The following is a 20,588-nucleotide window of genomic DNA, read 5'->3' as shown; positions in this document are numbered from 1 at the left end:
ACAGTTTCCATTTCAATATTCTACAGTATCACCGGTTGCCCTGCCATCTAATTAAATAATAATAAAAAAGGAAGATGCCAACTAAATACCAGAAGGAAATAGATTTGCTAAATGATCCTTTGCCATTCAAATTGTCTCAGAAAGATTTTTATTAATACTTTGTGTGTCTGTCCCTGCATGCCTGTATGTGCACGTTTATCATTCTGAATATACAATACCAAATGCATAGAGATTTTGATAGGGCAAAACATGGACAAAGCAATTAGGGTAACCTTACTGTCAGATGCTCTGACACGGAGGCTCTGACCTCTCTGGGCAATGATAAAGGACTTGGCTCTATCAATGGCATTCAAAGTACACATGAAAAAAAGACAGAGAGACGTCCGTTGTGATTCTTTCTTGCCTAAGTATTTTCAAAGCTATACTGGTAGATGCTTTTCTCTCTAGGTAAAAACTGTTGCACTGCACTGCACAAGAATAAGGTTCTAAAATTAATTTAGTCAAAGAGTAAAAGTAATCTCTCAAATAAAAAGAAGAAAAAAAAAAGACTTCTACTGGCAAGATGCATTTTACAATTTACTGCTGAACTGCTGCAAGAAGTTCTTCACTGAGCAGCATGGCACAGGGCCAGAACGAGCTATTTCAAAAATCACTGTTGGGCATATACCAATTTGATACACAAGATTTAGCAATACATTTGGGAACGACTCTGTGTATGTGTGTCTGTTTTCATGTCCTGTTAAATTTTAACATGCTCTAACCGTATACTCATCTTCGGCATGAGGAAATTTGTTTTTAGACTGCTAAATTTGTTTTAAAAGACTGAAAATATATCAAGTTGGATAATAAATATTTTTTCATTTACTTATTTTGTTTTGGAAATTCTTTTTTTTTTTTTTATGGGCAGCTCAAATGATAAAATGTCTCAGATGAATCTTGTAAATCACTTAAAGCAAGGATGCAAACTTTATGAGTGTGAGCTATTGGATAGCTTTTTCCACTTCCAAATTCTCCAGTTCAATGACTAACATGTGGTCCTACAATAATGGATCACTAGAAAAAGATGCAATATGCATGTACATATTTAGCATATTAAATTGGAATCCTTCAACCACCCAATCCAGGTTCATAACAATTCAGGTTTTAATGTGATAAAACTTCAGATTTTTTTAGATACTTACAGGTCATTATGAAATGACAGCAAGTTTTCAACTGATACAGCTAAAGAGTATATAAAGAGTATGTTTAGTCTAGGAGTGTTTGCAACAAACTCCAGAGCTAACTGGTTAAAGATAAGACTAAGGTAAACCTAGATCAGTCAGTGAGGTGGCCTGTGAAACAAGACAAACAAGATTGCTAAATGGGGTTCATTTAGCTTGATGCAAATCTTTCAGTGACACAAGAAGCACCACCTAGGAAAAACTTCCTAGATCACAAATGAAATTAAAAGGTAACACAAACACACTACTAGGAAACATTCCTTCATTTAGAAACACCTCGCATGGTTTCAACTAGCATTTCAGGCATGAAATAGGCTCACTAAAACCACCTCACTTACCAAAATCATCATTCGTTAAATAATATGTACACCCAATGCCTTGTCTACAGGTAGCTTATGTAACAATACAATGTAGGTTGCATCCACGACACGGATACTGCTACAATCCTAATATGGATGTAATTCTAGTCATTTAAATCACTTCTACCTACATACTTGTTTCCACATACACACATGAAGAAACTACTAATGAAAGCATATACACATTAGCACAACCAGAGACACGCTGATGGGTTTGTATCATCTTCAATTACAGCTAAATGACATCACTTTGGGGTATTCAAATTATTACTCACATGAGTAATCCCTAATCATAAGAAGAGTGTCTGTGAAATTAACTTGCTAGTGAAAGGAAAAAGGATCGAGTCTGGAATCAAATAAATTAATTTAAAAAGCAGTCTTTCAGCTGTGAAGTTCTGTTTCATAAGCACAGCTAGGTTTGCTTTCCATTGACCTTGGGAACAATCCATCTTGAGAGCAACTCAGTATTTTTAATCTAATTTAGAAATTACCAAAACACTGGAGGAAAAATATTTTTTTCTTGTTTAATTTTCAGTTAACCAAAAAAAAATTATTTTTGAATTAAAATTAATTATATGCTTTGAAGGGTTTGAGGGAGTCCTTAGTGATTACAGACAAAGTCATGGTTACCGATATATGTAGCACATATATTAATTATATATAGATGACATTTCTTCAGAACTGTGTATGAAATGTCTTGTAAAGGTGTTGTTGGTCTAAAATAATACTTGTTTCTTCTTGCAGTCATACTGGGAATGTCACACCCATCTTAAAACAGTTCAAATACTGCATTTCTTTTTCTTTGTAGCAAAAGCATGCGGAAGAAAATAAATATTTTTAACTCTGAACTTACAGGCCTAGGGCTGATGGCCCTATGACTGCAGTTTGACCTGTTTGATCCTCTACAGGTTGTGTGAAGATTGAGCATCACCAAAGAATCGCGGCAGTGCTAGGATGCTGAGGGCGTACTGCATCCTCTCCCCACAAAGGCAGCCCTCTCCCACATGATGAATCTTGGCTAATTCTTATGAAACAGCTCAGAAAGATAACAGTTACTCATACAGTCACCCAGTTATGGTACAGGGACAGAACTACTGCTGAGAAAAGCTTTTCTCTTTAGTTTAATTTTCCCTGTTGGTTTTAATGAGCGAATGGCAAAGGCTACCAGCAGGAACTGGTAGCAACCCTGCTGCACACTTATTTCAGTTCTAAGAAGGTGCTGATGAGGCTTTTCATTCAGGGCTCTGACCTTTCCTGCTCTTAATGGGTCATGGAGTATTTCTGTACAGTACACAGTACAATGAGTGTCAGCCTGGCCAGATCTCAAGTTACTATGCATGATAGTAAACAGCTAATGAATTAGGGAGATGAAATTCCAAAATCTTTTGCCTTAATCTTGTAATTCTCCATCAAGATCCCTGACATTCACTACATTTTGTCACACCAGAAGTCTATTAAATTTTGCCTGCAAGGACTGAGGGATCAGTTTCAATGACCTTTGAATGACCAACAATTCTTTGTGCTGCATGCATTTGTAAACAACCTTGCATTATACTAGCATAGAAAATGTGTGTTTAACAATAAATAAATAGATAAAACAGTTGCAGCTCGAAGTAGAATGTGCAGGAGATTGCTTCTAGGTAGCACTGATAGCACAAGATTTCCTTTTAGAAGGGATGTTTTATGGACCTCTTCAAGCATCATTAAGTTTTCAGGAATGCTGAAGAGAGCATGATGGATTTGTTTTAGAATGTTCCTAGTATTTAGTTTTGATTCTGCTTAAAGGGACATGTCAGAAGAAGGAGTTAAAAAAGAGAAAACAAAAATGAAAACTATCCAGAACAAAACTGTTAGCCATGTAAATCACCAGTAAAAAAAGGAAGGTATCTAAAGGTCCAAACAGCTTTCACCACTGGCTGAAAATATTAAATTTTACTATTTGTAGGAGATATTGTTTGTTGTGACTAAAATATAGTATCTTAAGCAGATATATAACATCTTAAGCAGTTTTCATTTCAAATGCTTCTTTCCTGAGTATTGCCTATGGATTAAAGTTTGGGTTTACTTTAAATACATGAATAAAACATTCCTGTCAAGACAAATATTTTAATGATGATTTTTTGTGGTTGCTTTTCCTTTAAAAGAAGTTGGTTACTTGAAAGGTGCAGGTTACTTATAGCTTCAGGGTGACTAAAGCTCATATCTTTAGTGTATGTTAAATTAGCCTTCTTTAACTATATGTATATAACTATACATATTTTTACTAAAAGACAATATATATATATATTTGTTTTACCATTTTTTTTTAATGCAGTTTTTATGCCTTTAGGGCAAGTTCCAATTCTTTTGGTTTCTTGAGGAAATAAATAAAAAGCATTGGCAGAGAAACTCCTGAAAAGACTGCCCAAGGGGGAGGAAAGGAAACACCTAAAACCATCATATTACCAAGCACTGAGGTAATCAACCACAACCTGGGAAATGTCAAACAATGGTATTCACCTACCCAGAGATATTGCCGGTCAAGTCCTCAACTGCCATTTACAATCACTAACTAAAACATGGAATATAGCTATGGATATAAACAAGAGACAAATTAGTATTGGGAAGCTGGGTTTAATAATCCCCTAAAAGAGACCATCTGTTTATAAAGACCCCCTTTTCCTTGATCTCTGACATGTATTCTTAACATAGACACAGCTGGATTTTTTTTCCACATTTTTTAAACACCCTGCTACTATAAAGTCTACTTATAGAATATCTGGTCAGAGCGTTTGTCTCAAGTTTCAGTTATTATGTAAGCACTCAGGGGCAATAAAATTTCACATACAGTCAGCCGGCTTTAAAGTAAGTATTAAACCATCAGACTAACATAAATGCACTTCCTTTATTATTGCTGTTCAATAGCACTGTATTCTTTTAATTTTTCTGACTTTTAGCAAATGTTCATTAATACTGGAATAGCTGTCTGGAATTTAGGTTGTTTTCAAATTCTTGATGCACATTTGGAACTAGAGTTTGTTTTTCTTGTTTTCCTTATTAAATTAGTAGGAAATCACAGTTAATAACAGATATGACATTGACAACCTGACAAGCTAGATGCAGGTATAAAAGACTAAAATGATTCATACCCTGTGTTTCCAACCCACAGTGGAGAAGAAAAAGGAAAAAAACACCGCTGACTATACACTTCTCACAGATAGAGGTCACTAATGGACTGGATTTGAATCAGTCTGGTAAAAGCCTGAAAGTTATATGAAAGTAATCTAGTGAAAAATGAACTCATTTTGAGATTAAAGAGGCAGCAGAAATTATTCAGAAATAAAGTTCTCACCTTCCTGGAAACAGTATTATCCTAAGTGTGCCTCCTTTCTAGACCTTTAAATAGAAAGTGCAGTACAGGAAAAGCCTGATAGAGATGTTTGTTTGAATTCCTTTTTGTTTTCTTCACTTGCTAAAACTATTTCTCCTTCTTTTCTGCTGGAAGGGTAGGAAAGTCAGCCCTAATGACATCTTACATTTTGGATGTTGCTATTTTAAACAGATAAAGGCAAGCACATTCTTGATTCTTGGAGAAAACCATAGCCTATGTAATGCAGATTCCAACTGGGAGGGTGTAGGATTCCGCAAAGGAGATATGTCTACATCCTAAATCAAACTATCGAGCAGGCCAGGATATAAATGTGACTTGTAACAGTGGCTCAAATCAGATCCAGACTCTCAAAGCCAAACACAGATAACATCTTACACAAAATATAGGGTGTATGTGTGTGTATGGAGTGAATCTTTTAAGAACGCTGGGTGCATTCCAGCACTACTTCTTGCTATAACCTGGAACTTTGGGAAAACACTGATGACTGTTCTAGTCACAGGTAGTTTTATGGATGCTGTATTTACACAGTACTGATTTGTTTCACCTATGGTACTCCAGGCCTGCATTCTCTTACTTTTAACTGCCTAGCCATCTTATAAGGATAGAGCACAGCACTTTAAATAGTAAATCTCCTACAAATGATAATGATGCTTGAAATCTTGTGTCTTACATCATTTTCAGAAACAAGATCAATATTTACATTTTAACATCACTTTTGTCACTTAGAAATGTTGACTTTTGAATAGCACCTGTTGTATCATTTTGATTATGTAAAGATTAAGTCCCAGTGATAATACTGCATACATTGACTCTTTAAAGGAAGAAAAAAGTGGGTAGGGGTATAGGTACAGTATCTTTAAAATGTTTTTTTTTTTTAAAAAAAAAAAAAAGGGTAATTTTTCCCCCCTTCCAAAAACCTTATATTTCTGAAACCAATTCACGAATTGCCTCTGCAAATACAATTGTATAAAGGTGCTCTTGGAGAAAGACAATGTCAATGTCAATTATTGCAGCCTATGGAAGTTTGTGTTTTGTTTTAACCCACATAGTGATCAATCTCAACCTTTAAACTGGTTTAATTTCCCTGCAAGCACTGAAGTATGATGCAGTAAATAAACCTCTCTTTGATGCACACCCTCTTTCTGTGCGCCTGTGTGTGTGTGCACGTGTGTGCATGTGTGTGCGCGCACACGTCTGTATGTGAGACAGAGGTCTGACTTGCTTTAGTGTCTTTTCCTGCTTCTCATGCAAGGAACCTCTCCCTTTCTATTCTGCTGAGCTCCGCATTGAAAGGAAAAAAAAAAAAAAAAGCATCTGAAGAAATCTAATCAGTACCTTCCACACACGGTACAGGAATTTACACGGATTTGTGCCTTGGATTTATTAGCTTATTGTAAGCCTTAAAACAGATTTCATCCATTAAAATTAATTAAAAGCTCCTGTTGACTGATTCCCACTACGAAAAGAGGGTGGAGAGCCTTACTCTCATACTTTGCTGCTGATTTCTTTATCTTTCATGGGATTTCATCTCATGCTCTCAAGACAGAGGTCTTTTCAGCTGTTTGACTTCTTTTGGCGATCTGTTTTTCTGTTCGCTCTTCCCCTCCCCCTGCCCATCTCCCCCGCAATATTTGCTGTTGCTTTGCCAAAGATCCCCGTCCAACTCGGCAGGTCTGCGAGGGACTCCTTTGTACTTTGCAGTCCCGAGCCATCTCGCCCCCACCCTCTCACCACCAGCCCCTGCTCCGGAGGCCGCTACTGCTGCTGAATCCTCCCGCCGGGCGCAGCTCCCTGCTCTCCCCGTTCTTTCCATCTCTTCACACTTGCTAGCTGAGCCGACTGCCTTCTCCGAGTAAGCTTCGTTTTTTAAAGTTCCCGTTTCTCACAACCACCTCCCAAATCGTGTCAACAATCGTGCTCGTACACGCGCTGTGCCGGTTCTCCTGCAGCAGGAGGAGTGCTCGGCTCTCCCATCTGGGGGGCAGCGGGCTGCGGGCTGCTTTGGGCAGTTTACCCTCGGCGCTGAAATGGGGCCGGGGACTCGGGACCCCGCTGCGGCTGCGAGCTCCGAGACCCACTCCTAACGCGCCCGCTGGCGTAGAATCACCCGCGGCCCCTGCGAGCACTTGCCATTCATAAATTTGTGAGTGCCTGTGCCTGATGCCGCACTCTCGCGGGCACGGACGGGGCTGTATCGAGGCGGCATTTCTGCCACACGACCTGACCCCAGCTCCTCAACTTCGAGAAGGCAAAGGGCACCAGGTCTTTAAACCGCCCGGGGCTAGAATTACCGGGAAGGAAAAGAGAAATGAAATCCCAACTGTACCTGGCAATGTCTGGGAATCCCTCGCCGGCACCGATCATAATCCCCCTGCGCGCCTCTGGCCCCCCACACCAAAACTTTGCCGCCGCTCCTGGCCGGTGGCCGCCGCCCGCCGCGGCCGCCCAGCGCCGCTCCCGGCCGGCCCCAAGGGCCCCGCTCCCCGCCGGCCGCCGCCGCCGCACCGGAGCGGCCCCCGCGCCTCCCGCGCCTTCCTCCGCCCTTACGAGGCAGCGGCATCGTCCTCCCCCCTTCTCTGCCACCTCCTCCTCCGGCGCGCAGCCCGCGGCTCTGGCATCCCCAACGCACTTTCTCGCCTCGGTTCGCTCCTCTTTTCCCCGCCGCTCCTCCTTCTCCGGAAAAAAAAAAAAAAAAAAAAAAAGACACAAAAAAATGAAGGGACGCAAGTACGCCCGGTCTTGGGGTTGCTTTCTTTCTCTTTTTTTCTCTCTGTCCTCTGGAAATGGTGAGAGGATCACAGGATCACATGAGGAGCTGGCACGGAGACCCAGGACCCTTGGAAGTCGGAGGAGGCATCGGACACATATGTGAGTATATGTGTGAGTGCGTGTGGCTGGCTCTCTCCTAGTCCTGCGCCAGCCTTCAGCCGGGATTGCAGGCTGATCTTTGCAGTAATGATGCCTCAGATCTGACTATTCCCTGCTAATGTAAGTCGTGCCTTTTTTTCCTCCCTGCCTGACACCCCAGGGAGATGTTTACAGTAATGAATTCAGTTGATAGCCATCTCTCTCTCTCTCTCTCTCTTTCCTGGAGTCCCTCCCACATTTCTAGTTTAAAGAATGCTTGGAAGGCAGGGCTGCAACCTAAAGCTTTCCAAGAGGCAAAGTCAGGCTAGGTTTTCTCTTTTCCTTTCCTTTTTTTTTCTTTTCCTCCCACTCTTAACCCATTGCTTGCTGACGGCAGTGTAGCGAGCTCCGGCCCTTCAGCATCTCCCCCCTACTCCACAAGCGGGGAGCAGAAGTCAGCGGGGGGTGCTGCCCGGCGGGTGCGCAGCACCCGGACACCCTGCATGTCGGGGCTGCCCGCAAGGAAGGTGCGGGAGGGGCTGACCGAGCCCCGCTGCCCGAGGGGTCCGTGGGGGTATGGGAAGGGAAGGGGGGGAACGAGCAGAGAAACTCCCCCAGCTGCGGTCCTAACCGGGAGATGCCCTCGCTAGCGATAGTTACAGCCGTGCTCTGCTCCAACATGGCGATATTTCATGTGCAGCCGCCGCCAAACCCGCCTCTCCTCCCTCCCCTTCTGTCCCTCTCCTTCCCCCCGCTAACTTTTAGGTGGGTAATAGCACCACAGAATAAATAGAACACAGAATAAAAGTCCAGCCCTCAGGGAAGAGACGGACCTCCTTCAGCATTCCGTCTGATTTCCATGATCAGTCAGAAAGACTTTAAAACCACTGGAGAAACCACCTTTTGCCCCAAAGCGCTAACAACGCCCCCGTACTAATCCCTTCTGCAGCACTTGCAGTATGTGTGTGTGTGTTTGTGTGTGCATCCATCCCGGGTTATCTACGCTTGTTTCAGGGTAACCCTTCCCACGCCGCCCAGGTCCCTAGTAAACTGCTGCCTTGTCCTGACAAGCCCAGCTAAAAGCGAGATTATTTAATGCCGAGAAACATCTGAGCGATAGGATGCGGCCAGCAAGGTAGGACGTGGGGTGTGCGAAGAGATGAGAATTTGCCTCAAACTCCTCCATTAGTAAAGAAAATGCGCGATACGCCTTTGACTGCGAGTTACTTTAAGAGAGGGGCTGGGGAGGGATGGAGGAGAGAAGAGGCGAGCTGATCAATGCCATGTGTCGAGGAAACAGAAAAGGCAATTGAAATGCCTCGGGGTTTGCTTTCCCCTCACCCCTGGCTGTGTACTGGCTTGCATATGCAGCTCAGCCCTACCTCGAGAGCTGAATCACTCGCCATTGTCTCCGCACCTCCTTCGCCCTTCGCTTGGGGAGGGCTGAATTATTCACGCCTCCAAAGCTCGACGAGACCTGCCGAGGAGCCCGGTAGTGGGGCAGTCCCAGGCGCGCTGCTGCCGGTCCCCGAACCCGCCCCGGGCCCTGGGGGGGGCGTCTGGCGGAGCACCCGCGGTCCGTAGCCTCGAGCCGAGCCCCTCCGTGCCCTCACCTACGCGGATGCGGGGCGTGATGGGGGGCTCGGAAGGGGGAGTGCAGGTAGCCCGGCGAGGGTCGAGGAGCTGAGGAGGAGACCTCGCTCCCCTCTCCCCCCCCCCCCCCCGGCGGCATTGCTGCCTCGGGGCCGGGGTCTGCTCCAGCCTCCCCTAGGGATGGAGCCCCCGGGTTCTCGGCAGCTCCGAGGGGCTGGGCTGCTAGGGGAGAGCGGATCTGGTGCGGTGCAGAGCCGCGGGGCCAGCCTCTGCTGCTCCTGTCAAAGAGCCGGGGCTGTTCTCAGTTCGAATCTCTGCCTGCAGCTCCCAGCTGGTCCCGAGGGATGAAAGGAGCAGAAGCCCCGTAGGGTTCAAAGCTGAATGAACAACCTTTTTCAAGGTTGTTCTGGGTCCTTTTTGACTTTTTCAAGACCTGTCTTTCTTTTCTTTTTTTTTTTTTTTTTCTCTCTTCTTTTATTAAAGCTTTACATACTTTTCAAAGCACTTATTTACACATGATTTATAGCTCTTTCCTGAAGCTGATGGAAAGCCGGTGCATTTTCTCCTGAAAATTTCCTCTAAGTCTTCCTCATCCTCTCTCCACCCATCCCTTCTCTGCGTCCTCGATATTACCAACCTGTCGGTAACACATAAGGTAAAGCAGATCTTTGTTGACCACAGGCATTTCTACCACCTTTTCGCCCCCCCCCCCCCCCCCGTCACGGAGGAAAGTGGAAATACGAAAAACTTCTGCCCCACGGGCTCCCAGAGGTTCGGCGGAATTGCGCCTGTTCTCCCCCCCCACTTCCCCCCCCCCGCCTCTGCCCCTCATCCAGCCCACACTTCAAATTAGGGAAAGAAAGGTATTCAGGGCACACTTCGGTCAAAGCGAGACCCTGACAATCCACAGAGACTCAGCGAGCCTTTACCTGCTCCCGCGGAGGTGGCTCCTCCTCGGTCGATCACCCAAAGCCCACCGGGTTCGGCAGGTTGAAAGGGGAGAAAGTGGCAGAACAGCTGGGCTCCGGCATGGTATTGTTTTAAGGATCACCACCAAGGTCTCTGCTTTCCATAGCTGCCAATGATCACCAGCACCCAAGGTTTCTCTCAAGGAAAGGAGGAAGGAAATTTACTTTCCAAGCAGCTGTCCAGGCGGTCACTTGACCCTGACACCCACCGATGACTCCGAGGAACACCCCGCTGCAGCGGTTAAATGCCTCGTAGTTTCCTTTCTTTGTCCCCCGGCGGCTCCGGCGCAACGCCACCGAGCGATCTTATCGCCGTGTGATCATTATTCACCGGTGACAACCAGAGATGCTGAGCTCCTAAGTGAGGGTGACAGATTTCAAGCGCGGGGCTGCGGCGTGCCCAGCCTCAGACATATTCTTCCTCAAACTTTGCCTAGCAAGCAAGCTGGCGGCTTAACCCTTTGCAGCCCCTTCTGTCGCACGGGCACCGGGACCTCAGCGCACGGGGGTGTGCGTACTCGCGAGCAGCCGCAGCACAGGCGGCCGCGGGGCTGGGGACGTTTTATTACGTGTCGTTTTCGATTCTCGATGATTTTCAATTGAAACAGATCAGAACCGCCAACTCTGGGGAGCAGTTGGAGAGCTGAATACTGCTCCTCTGTGGTTAGGGACTGGAAAAAATCCCCTCGGCAAAGCAGATCTCGTGGGGACTCACCTGCCGTCCCTACTTTGTCACCGACTCGGGTGTGGAAACTGTCACATGCGGCGTATGGAAACCTCTCACATGAGCGTATACAGAGCTGCTGCACTTTCCTCAGCTTGACGTGGCTAAAAGTACATATCTGAAAGTGCTATTTCACTCAGACCCTCGGATTCATCTCGTTTACAGGTTATTAATAACAGTAGAGAAAAGAACAAGCAACGTATTTCCACGGGGAAAGAAAAAAAAAAAAAGTATTTTTCACACACGCACTTTGTAGTCAAAGGAAATATTTACCACCAGCAAACTCCAGCATGTCAGAACATGTTTCCTCCAAAGCAGAAGAAAGCCTTAAAATGAGGAGAAAAAAAAAAAAATAAAATAAAAAATAAAAAGTGTAATTCAAAGATGAAATGAAGTGCACGAAAGCTTTCCAAACTCAGTACTACCAGCTCAGAGCCTGATGTCAAGACAACGCTGTAGGGCTGTAACGCGAAGTAGTAGAGAGGACAAAAGGAAATCAGCGAACTCCATTGGCTTTCTATTATTCATGTATATATCGTTTCAGTAAAGTAAGTCATGATGACTGTCACGCTTCCATGCCTTCTCCCCCCACGGCCCCCTCAAAAAAAAAAAAAAAAAAAAAAAAAGAGGGGAAGATGCTCTAACTGCAGCTGAACGACACTGAGAGCCTGGAGGTGGGATGGAGCGCTGAGAGCTCCTACCAGAGTCCCCCTGGACATACAGTGTGCCAGGACACAGAGGCAGACTTGGTACGTGTGGAGGAGGATCTGAGTTCTATCTTTATTGAAGGTGTTAAGACTGGCCAAGGATGAAAAATCCTGTAATAAGCAAAGGGGTAGGGAAAAAAAAAAAAAAAAAAAAAAAAAAAAAAAACTGATTGCTCTCCCTCCCACATTTCTGAGCTTCGAATTAAAGCGTGACAGGCGAATAAACCTCCTCAGTAGAACATCCCACCCCCAAAACATAATAAAAAAAAAAATACTTTAAAAAAAAAAAAAAAAAGCGGACCATTTACAGGTTGGCTGTAGTCATCCCATTCCTAACAATGGGTGACATGAGGGGACAGGCTAGTAAGACACGCCCGTCCGCAGTCCCGCAGGCAGGAGCGCCGCCTGCACGTCCCTCGGCGCGGCCAAGGTGGCAGCAGAGCACAGCGCTCGGCAGCCGCCGCGGCAGAAACTTCCCCCATTTTCTCCCTTCAGCGCCCTCCGTTTAGACTGCTTCCCCCACCTCCACCGCGCAATTATTAATCTTAGTTATAACTCTGATTACTTGGACTTCAAACATATTTTTTTTCCCTACTATAACTATGTGAAAGTTTTATTTATTTATTTATTTATTACCGAACTGCTTTGCACGGTTGAAAGGCTGTAAACTGAAAGGGGAACATAGAAATTATTCTTTTTAAATTATCTCTGATTATACAAGATGGTTACCCTGGAGTGATGGTCCACTGATCCATAATACAACCTCAATTATTTTAAAGAGGATGTGAAATAGGATAACATAAAAAATATTAAGAAACTAAAAGTGTCTTTTTTGTAAGTGACTTTTTTTTTTTTTTTTAGTCATATTGTTAGAATGATTGCTGCTGCTTGCAAGAGAGGGTAAAAGGAGCTGGGAGTAGTTCTGTAACTGGGAGGTCGGTCTAAAATAAACTATTTTTCAATTTTTGTCAATAACGGAAAATTTTATATCAGGCCTTAAATTCATGCAGCCAACAGAGAGAAAAAAATACAACATGAATTCTTCATCAACTTTTTGCAAAATCAGTTTCTTATTTAAAAAATACTTGGGGAAATGGAGGAAAGAGGAAAGAAAGAAAGAACGGGAAGGGAAGGGAAGGGAAGGGAAGGGAAGGGAAGGGAAGGGAAGGGAAGGGAAGGGAAGGGAAGGGAAGGGAAGGGAAGGGAAGGGAAGGGAAGGGAAGGGAAGGGAAGGGAAGGGAAGGGAAGGGAAGGGAAGGAAAAAGCCTTTAGAATGGTAGACCAATGAGCTATTGAGATATTATTATATTCTATCTGGAATTCTAAACAAGTTGAAAGGCTGAATGTATTCTTTTCCATCTTAATGAAAAAAATTAAACACTTTGATTAGAACTACATTAAACTGGAGAAAAAACACACCCAACTTGTATTTTCTCTGAGCTCTCACTTCTATGGTGAGCTTAAAATTAATATATCATACTGGTTCTTAAGCAGGCTTTGGCAGATTTTGTGATGTAACTCAAATAGTAAATTTCTACATGCAGGGACTGGATTTCATGTCAAACTAAAATTGAACTTTGTAAAAGTATGCATAATGCCTTGGGATGTCACACTTCATAGCTGTGACCTAGCAGAGGCTTTCCCTTCTTCACTCCAAGAGATTTCTGCATTTAGCTTTTGACAATATCATGAAAAATTATTTCTAAGGATTGCCTTTGGCCATCCTTCTCTGCCTTGTCCCAGGTGACACAGGAATTGGGAGTCTTGTAGAGGATGATTTAAGATTTTCTATTTCTTGCCTCTTGTCAAGTTGATTTCCAATAAAACAAGAAAACAAGATGGTCAAAATAAGCTGAAAATCTCTTTTTTTTTTCTTTTGCTTCTGAACACCTTAGTGACTCATGTCAAATTTTGTTCAAAATAGATCCACCAAGATGCCATCTCATGGCAGACACATTAGAAATAGGTAATTAGGAAAGACAGAAAGACTTGATTATAACATTTTATTATATTTGAAAAAAAAAAAAAAAAACCTGTATTTTTCTGACCACATTTGGTGACCAAGGAAAGTCATGTCAGATCAAATTGCATATTATGCCATCTCAATTTTAAGTTAGAAGTCTTTAAAGGAGATAAAATTTTACATATAAATTGGTGATAAATAAATAATCTTATTTTTCATGCTGAAAACAGTTGCAAAAGTATAGATGAATCCAACCAACAAGTAATTGCATCTGATGAAATTGAGGTCATTCAGATGGCTAAATCATACTGGTCATAACAACCTGGCTCTCATTTAACATTGTAATGCATTGTTTTTATTTATTTATTTAATATATGCAAATTACAAGGGAAAAATAGAAAGGCAAGAAAAGCAATTGTCTGAAATCAACACTATAGTAACAAAGAAACAAACAAAACAGTTTATTTATAAGGGGCCTATCAACTTACTAGACTGGTGGGAGTAGAAAGCATAAGTAAAATCTTGCAAATAGTATAAAAGTGGTCCACATAAATTGTTTCTTTAAGAGATTGTAAGCAAAATCATTAAGGTCCTTTACATTGACATAGCCAGCTTTTAAAATAATGTGTGTTTGTTTGTTTGTTTTAATCTCTGGTTTTATGACTGATCCTTTGCCTTTTTGGAAAAAAAAAAAAAAAACTGATTATAGTATTAGAGGTATTCTAGCTGCACTATATAGAACTGAAAAACCACCTCAGTGGCACTGCATTCATTAAGTTTCATGTTATGCATTCATCCCTCTTCTTTCATTTAAAGTGGAGAAGGCTAGAAGGCAGACTATCAATCTACTCTAGAAAAAAGAATCACTTTCTGATCACAAGGCCATCTGCTCTATCTCCCAACAGACCTCAAGAGCTCACACATTATAATATTTTTCTGATTAAAAAAAAAAAAAAGGGGGGGATAAAAAAAAAAAAAAAAAAGATTTGCTTGTACTTTCTTATCCACAGGTTCAGCAATCTAAAATCATTCTTTCCCTTCCATCTCTGTCAAGACCATTTCTGTAACTTTCTGTATTTTCAAGGGGTCTGTTGCAATTATGGAAGGGTCTCTCTAATGATCTAAGAGGATCCATTTTTCCTTCAGCTCAATAAACACGACAGGATGGTTTTTAGAATTATGAGGATTTATTGAAGTTGGACGGGAGAAAATTAATTTTAGAATAATTAGCCCAGTCAAAGTCTTTCAATATAATTTAAAGAGAAAGCATGAAAAAAAATGCTAAAATTTATAATACAGACCTCAATTAGGTCTACAGACCCAGGCCTCATCGCACAACTCTTATAGCTGTTTTCATCAATTTCCATGGAGCACCTCACAAAAGATTAGCAAACTTTTTATTATGATATTTCAAAAATACTACTCTATCTGCTAAATGTTAACTGTCTTTCCATTCTAGTATAAACTATTTGTGATAGGTTACAAAGACGAATGTGGACTTTCTATTACAATTTATTGACATTTGTTTTTTCTGAATTAATCCCTTGATTATGATGAAGACATAATGCCATTTTGTGAAGCCTTTTCTAATTCTTCCTGTTTATTTTAGAACATATCACTGTAAAAGTGATAGATGAAATAGAAAATTAGTTTCAATTGCCTAAAGAAGAATGTATAAAGCCATTATCCTGACCATCAAGGATCAGGAATTAGGGGATTACACCTCTAAACTCAGAAATGAATGAGCAAGGATCTCTGTATGCTGCTCCACCAGAAGGTCCACTTTCCAAGGGCTATTACTTGAGGGCTGAGAAACACGTCACCATGTACAGACTGAACACCTGAAAGGGAAGTGGGGGAAAAAAATAATAATACCTGCAGAAGGACTAGGCAGATGGTATCTGTTTTGAATCCTGATAAATTGGCAGTAAACAGTCAGGTCTTTGAGAGGATTCTGAGGCAGCAAAAATATCTTGTGAAACTATTTGTTTTGCTCTTCAGCAGTATAAAGCACCTACAACACAGATTTGTGGACTAATGTGAATAGAAAGGGTGTCACAGCAGTCAACAACTCTTCATCAGTTTCAAAACATAGGACACCAACTTTTTTTTTTTAATCCTAATCTTATTCTTAATGTTAGTGAAAGTCAAGCTTATGCCACATCATTAGATCTCTTCGTAAACAGGAAGGTATATCCTTTATTTTCAGGGAAGCATTGGTAGAAGCAAGAGGATTGCTGATGAGATCTAGTGAACCAGTGAAAGACTTAGCAGCAGTCTAGGTAATCATTGCCTGCTGGCAAACAAATAAAATGGATATACTTTAATGAGGGGTTCACACTATGTGGAATACAGCAGAAATTCACTGGTGATAGGCATGAGGCTACTTACTAAATTGATGCTATGAAGAATATTTAGTTGCTGTTACCAAATGATTTCTTTCTTTGGTACCCATTCTGTAGGAAAACCATGTAGATTTATTTCACTGGTGGGACACTGAAAGAACCTGTCTAGTGAGAAAAATATATATATAATAATAATAATTAAAAATTGCACCAGGATTGCAAGCTTAGGGTGAGTTTAAATCAGGTAGTGTTGGTTGTTAGGACAAACAGTCAGGACTTACTTTTTTCATCTTGTAGTCTTTGCAGTTCCCAAGATCTCGAACTGTCCCTGGAGAATGGTGTTTATCAGCTTCATACGTGCTGTATTCATTTGGCCTGTGAGACAGTGCTAGTCATATTGTAAAAAGAAAACAGCTGTATGCAAAGATGGCATGGGGGAGGGTGTTTGTAGATCATATATATATATATATATATATGTATATATATACATATATATATGTGTATGTAGCATGTATGTAGCATGTATATATATATATGTAGCATGTATATATATATATGCTTATTTGTCACTTTTGACTCAACAAGTTTTCTCTTCAGTTAATGTTGCTTACCTAATGGTGACAAATTTCACTTGAAATAAATCACGGACCTATTTAATTAAATAGTCTACACATACAATGTGCTAGGTACAGTCAGGAGTATACCCCCAGGATAAATTGAACTTTTTTCTTGCATCATAAAATGATCTTCCTTTCTGTGCCTCAGGCAAATATAATGCTAAGAAGTTAAACTATTCTTTTGGAAGGGTTAGAGAAGGCAATGAAATTCTCCCTGAAGAGCATCAAGCAGCCTGAGTGTGTAACAGTGTATTGTTGACATTTAGCGAGTCCAAACAAAATGAGCTAGAGAGAGAAGAGTTTTCGGGAAGCGACTCCTCCATTTTATTTCTGAAGCATATGCATAGTTGTCAGCATTCATTCAGCAGAGGGAAAGATTTCTACAAGCTCAGAGCCAAGCTGGGTTTTCACTATAGGAACATCTTTGGAGTTTGCTTCACGCATTTTATTTATTTTATTTTATGACACAGTGACTCAACCACTGTTGAATAAATGGGCTAACTATGTACTTATGTTGTCATCAGTCTTGGATTTCTCTGGACTTGCTGTTGGCTATTCAATATTGTTATGACCTGTCTTGGTGTCCTCATGATTACTGGCTTATTGAGATGACTGGCAACCCCAGGCAGAGGCAGTGCCCTCACCTCACCTGATCATGCAGTGAGAGGTAGGGAGGGCAGAGCAGGATGCCTGGGACAGGGTCTATTACCAGTCCCAGATGGAGCACGGTCGTCAGTCAGGCTCTGGACACAGGACTGCAGACAGGACTGGAGACAGGCTATCATGTATACCCAGGGTATATTCAGAAGACAGGACTAGGGACTTGCACATCACTAGCAGTGCTCAGGTCAGGTCTGGGTGCCAGCCTTGAGCTGACACGAAGCCTCTCCAGTAGGAGAGGGAGCTTCCTTCCTGTGTGGGAGCTCCCTGGGGAAGATGAATCTAGTCAGGGCCTATGTATGCCTCCAAGACGCTTATGATATTAAGTGCCTGCAACTGCATACCTGAATTACTAACACATATTATATCCACTTCATTAGACCTACATACAACATCAGCTCTCTGAAGGACCATTTTATAAACTCACAAACAAGTTTCATCTCTCTTCTCAGACACTAGATGATTTTACCTATCCAAAATGGATAGTCTATTACTGTAAATATTTAAAAGATATAATTCATCTATGTAACCTAAATTGAGGTGGTTTAACCAAATATTGCTAAAAACTCTTTGTCATACTCATATACTTTTAGCCCAGCAGGTGTTCAGCAGGTGTCACTCAGACATCGTTTTGAACCTCTGCAAGTTGACAGCAAAAGCCATACTAACACTGACCAGAGTCAATTTTCAACTTTGTTTTCTGGGTTAAGCTGTAAACTGGTAACCATCAGGAGTTCCTACCGGTTTGAGAGCTCTTCCTGTTGAGGGAAATGAGAAAAAAAGAACAGTGGACTGGTGAGGAAGGTAGCAACTTCATCAGCCCTTCTTGATCTGCCACTGCAAGTCTTCAAACAAACACTAACAAAGCCAACCAATCTACCAACCCATACAAAGTAAATAAGATAATTACTGGAAAAAAAAAAATCCTAATCAATATTGTTTTAGATTCCACATCACGTTTTAGATTGCCATCACAACTTTGCACTAGAAATGAAGTGTTTCATTATCATGATTTTCAAGTGCGTGAGCGAGAAAGGATTGGAGCTAGCAGTTAAAGTTTCACCTCTCTTCTTTTTACTGCTAAGGTTGTATTTACACTTCTGTTTCATTTGTTTGTTTGCTTGTTTTCCATGTACTAAGCTGGCCAGAAATACTGGACTATGTTTATGTCATATGATATCTAAACTAAAAAGTATATTGAGCACTCTTTATTACCCATACCCTCAGGACCTGGTCTACAGTCACTTACCTTGAGCTCTGATAGAATTGATTTGACTTAGCTAGGTTTTTTCTAGATTGAGAGGGGATAATATTAAACAATTTATCAGCTCCTAAAAAATCTGCCCTTGGAGACATGGGAGTAGTTCCTTTGGTAATATCTCCTCTATAGCCATCCTAAAAGTGAGGTCGTGAAGTTTCTTCCTATGGATTGGATTACATATGGATTGATTACTTATACAAATCTATACCTCTGAGATACAAGTGGGTAGAAAAGTCTCCTGTTTCTGCAGTGAAAACTCTATCAAGTCAGCTGAATCAGATCACACCAGCTGCACAACTTTTGATATAATGAATCAAAGAATTGATACAGCTGTGCCAACACCCTGCTACTTCTGGCCATGCCATTTTTTGACACTTTAGAGAAATGTGGAAAAAAGAAATCCATAAACCACCTGGCCAATTATTCAAGTTACATATCTTGATTAAAAAGTTATGGATGAAGAATCACAAGTCAGGGAAACTGATGATCTTTTTCTAGTTGAGTGCTCAGAAAGACACCTTGTATTTAACAGTACATGAAGAAACTCTCTTTTGTTTCTCATTATTTTTCTAAATTCTGATCTTTTATGAAGCATGTGCATACTAATTCACAGACATACACAATTGGATGATTAAGACTCATCAAATGCATTGATTTGTCTTTCTTCTTTCTGTTTCTTATCAGTAATTAATGATTCACAATGACTTGTCTCCCAGTTTTTTCATCTGTTTTCATCTATATTCCTCATATTTTATCGTGAACAAAGAGAAGAGTTGTGCCATGAAGGCTCGTCAAAGTCATAATTACATTTCATTCATCTGCATTGAACTGTCTGTCATCTGTTAGCATTTTGAATGCTCTGTATGTCTTTCTGCACTTGTCTGCATTCTTTCTCATTATTTATTTCTCTTTGACCATCCACTACTGATTACTAACTGCTTTCTGATTTCTGCTTTTATTTATTTATTTATTATCAATTGTGTTTGTAACCTTCTGGCAGTTACAATCCAGATATATCAGTAGTGGTGTTCTATTATTATTATTATTAATAATAATAATAATAATAATAATAATAATAATAATAATAATAATAATAATAATAATAATAATAATAATAATAATAATAATAATCTTTCCGACATTTAGCAAGTGTATTAAAACATAGTGTTTATACCCTTAACAGTAATGTTTATCTATGAGACCAACGTGCCAAAACAAGGGAAGGATCTTGGGACTAGGGATCAGCCATGTCCCACAACTGTCTACACATTTTTTCCTAGTCTTTTACGCTTTGGACACTGTCTCTGACATAGCATAAAACTCAAAAGCATTCTAAATTCCTTGCTGTAAGTGATTTCTTTTGTGATGTAAAATCAGCAGCAGATAATGACTAGGTTGGTGGCCATGAGGAGGTAAGGACTGTTGCTGATGATTTTCATACTTTTTATTATATAACATATTTTGTTTTAATGTAAGTGATTCTCTTACTCTCTATTTTGCATGTAACTTCTTATGCTTTTCTTTGAGATCTTTGTCCTCCTAGATACCTGTTTCATCATTCATTATATCTTCAATATATATATAGTTCATGTTATCAGCAAGACTGTCTTTTTATACATGCATAATACCTGACAAAGCTAAGTCCCAAAAGGCAATTTGCTACTTAGAAGAAGAATATGAATTTTAAAGATTTGCTTTGAAGGAAATAAATGTCAAAAACATTAATTGTGGGCTATACAGATACTGTATTCCTTATCTGTAAAATGGGACAAATGAATATCATTTCCTTCACAAGGAAATCATTCCCATGAGTTATCAGATTCATGAAGGTTATTAGACAGAAGGTTCCTGCAGAAATATAAAAGAGTATATGCTTCATTTTTCAGATTATTGACTGATCTTCTCTGATGTAACTTAAACAGAATCAGTGAAACCATGATGATTTATACAAAAG

The 20,588-nt window shown here is 40.9% G+C and overlaps 1 protein-coding gene across 3 annotated transcripts in view; it reads right to left on the bottom strand.

Annotated features, from left to right (window-relative positions):
* Nucleotides 1-12,618, bottom strand: part of FLRT2 (fibronectin leucine rich transmembrane protein 2) — a 62,402-nt gene extending 49,784 nt beyond the window's left edge. Inside the window, exons 1-2 of one of the 3 annotated variants that reach the window (XR_014317692.1) lie at nucleotides 10,319-12,618; nucleotides 9,411-10,026 (exon numbers count right to left, since the gene is read on the bottom strand). The gene's annotated coding sequence lies outside the window, so the exon portion shown is untranslated. Of the gene's footprint in view, nucleotides 1-7,275; nucleotides 7,945-9,410; nucleotides 10,027-10,318 lie in introns of those variants that run through there. The other 2 variants (XM_082762671.1, XM_082762672.1) reach the window with 2 other exon arrangements.
* Between the last annotated feature and the right edge of the window lie 7,970 nt (nucleotides 12,619-20,588).

This window comes from Aythya marila (genome assembly GCF_965140915.1).
Source record: "Aythya marila genome assembly, chromosome: 5".
Taxonomy (NCBI): Eukaryota; Metazoa; Chordata; class Aves; order Anseriformes; family Anatidae; genus Aythya; species Aythya marila.
This window is presented reverse-complemented; position numbering and strand designations above follow the sequence as displayed.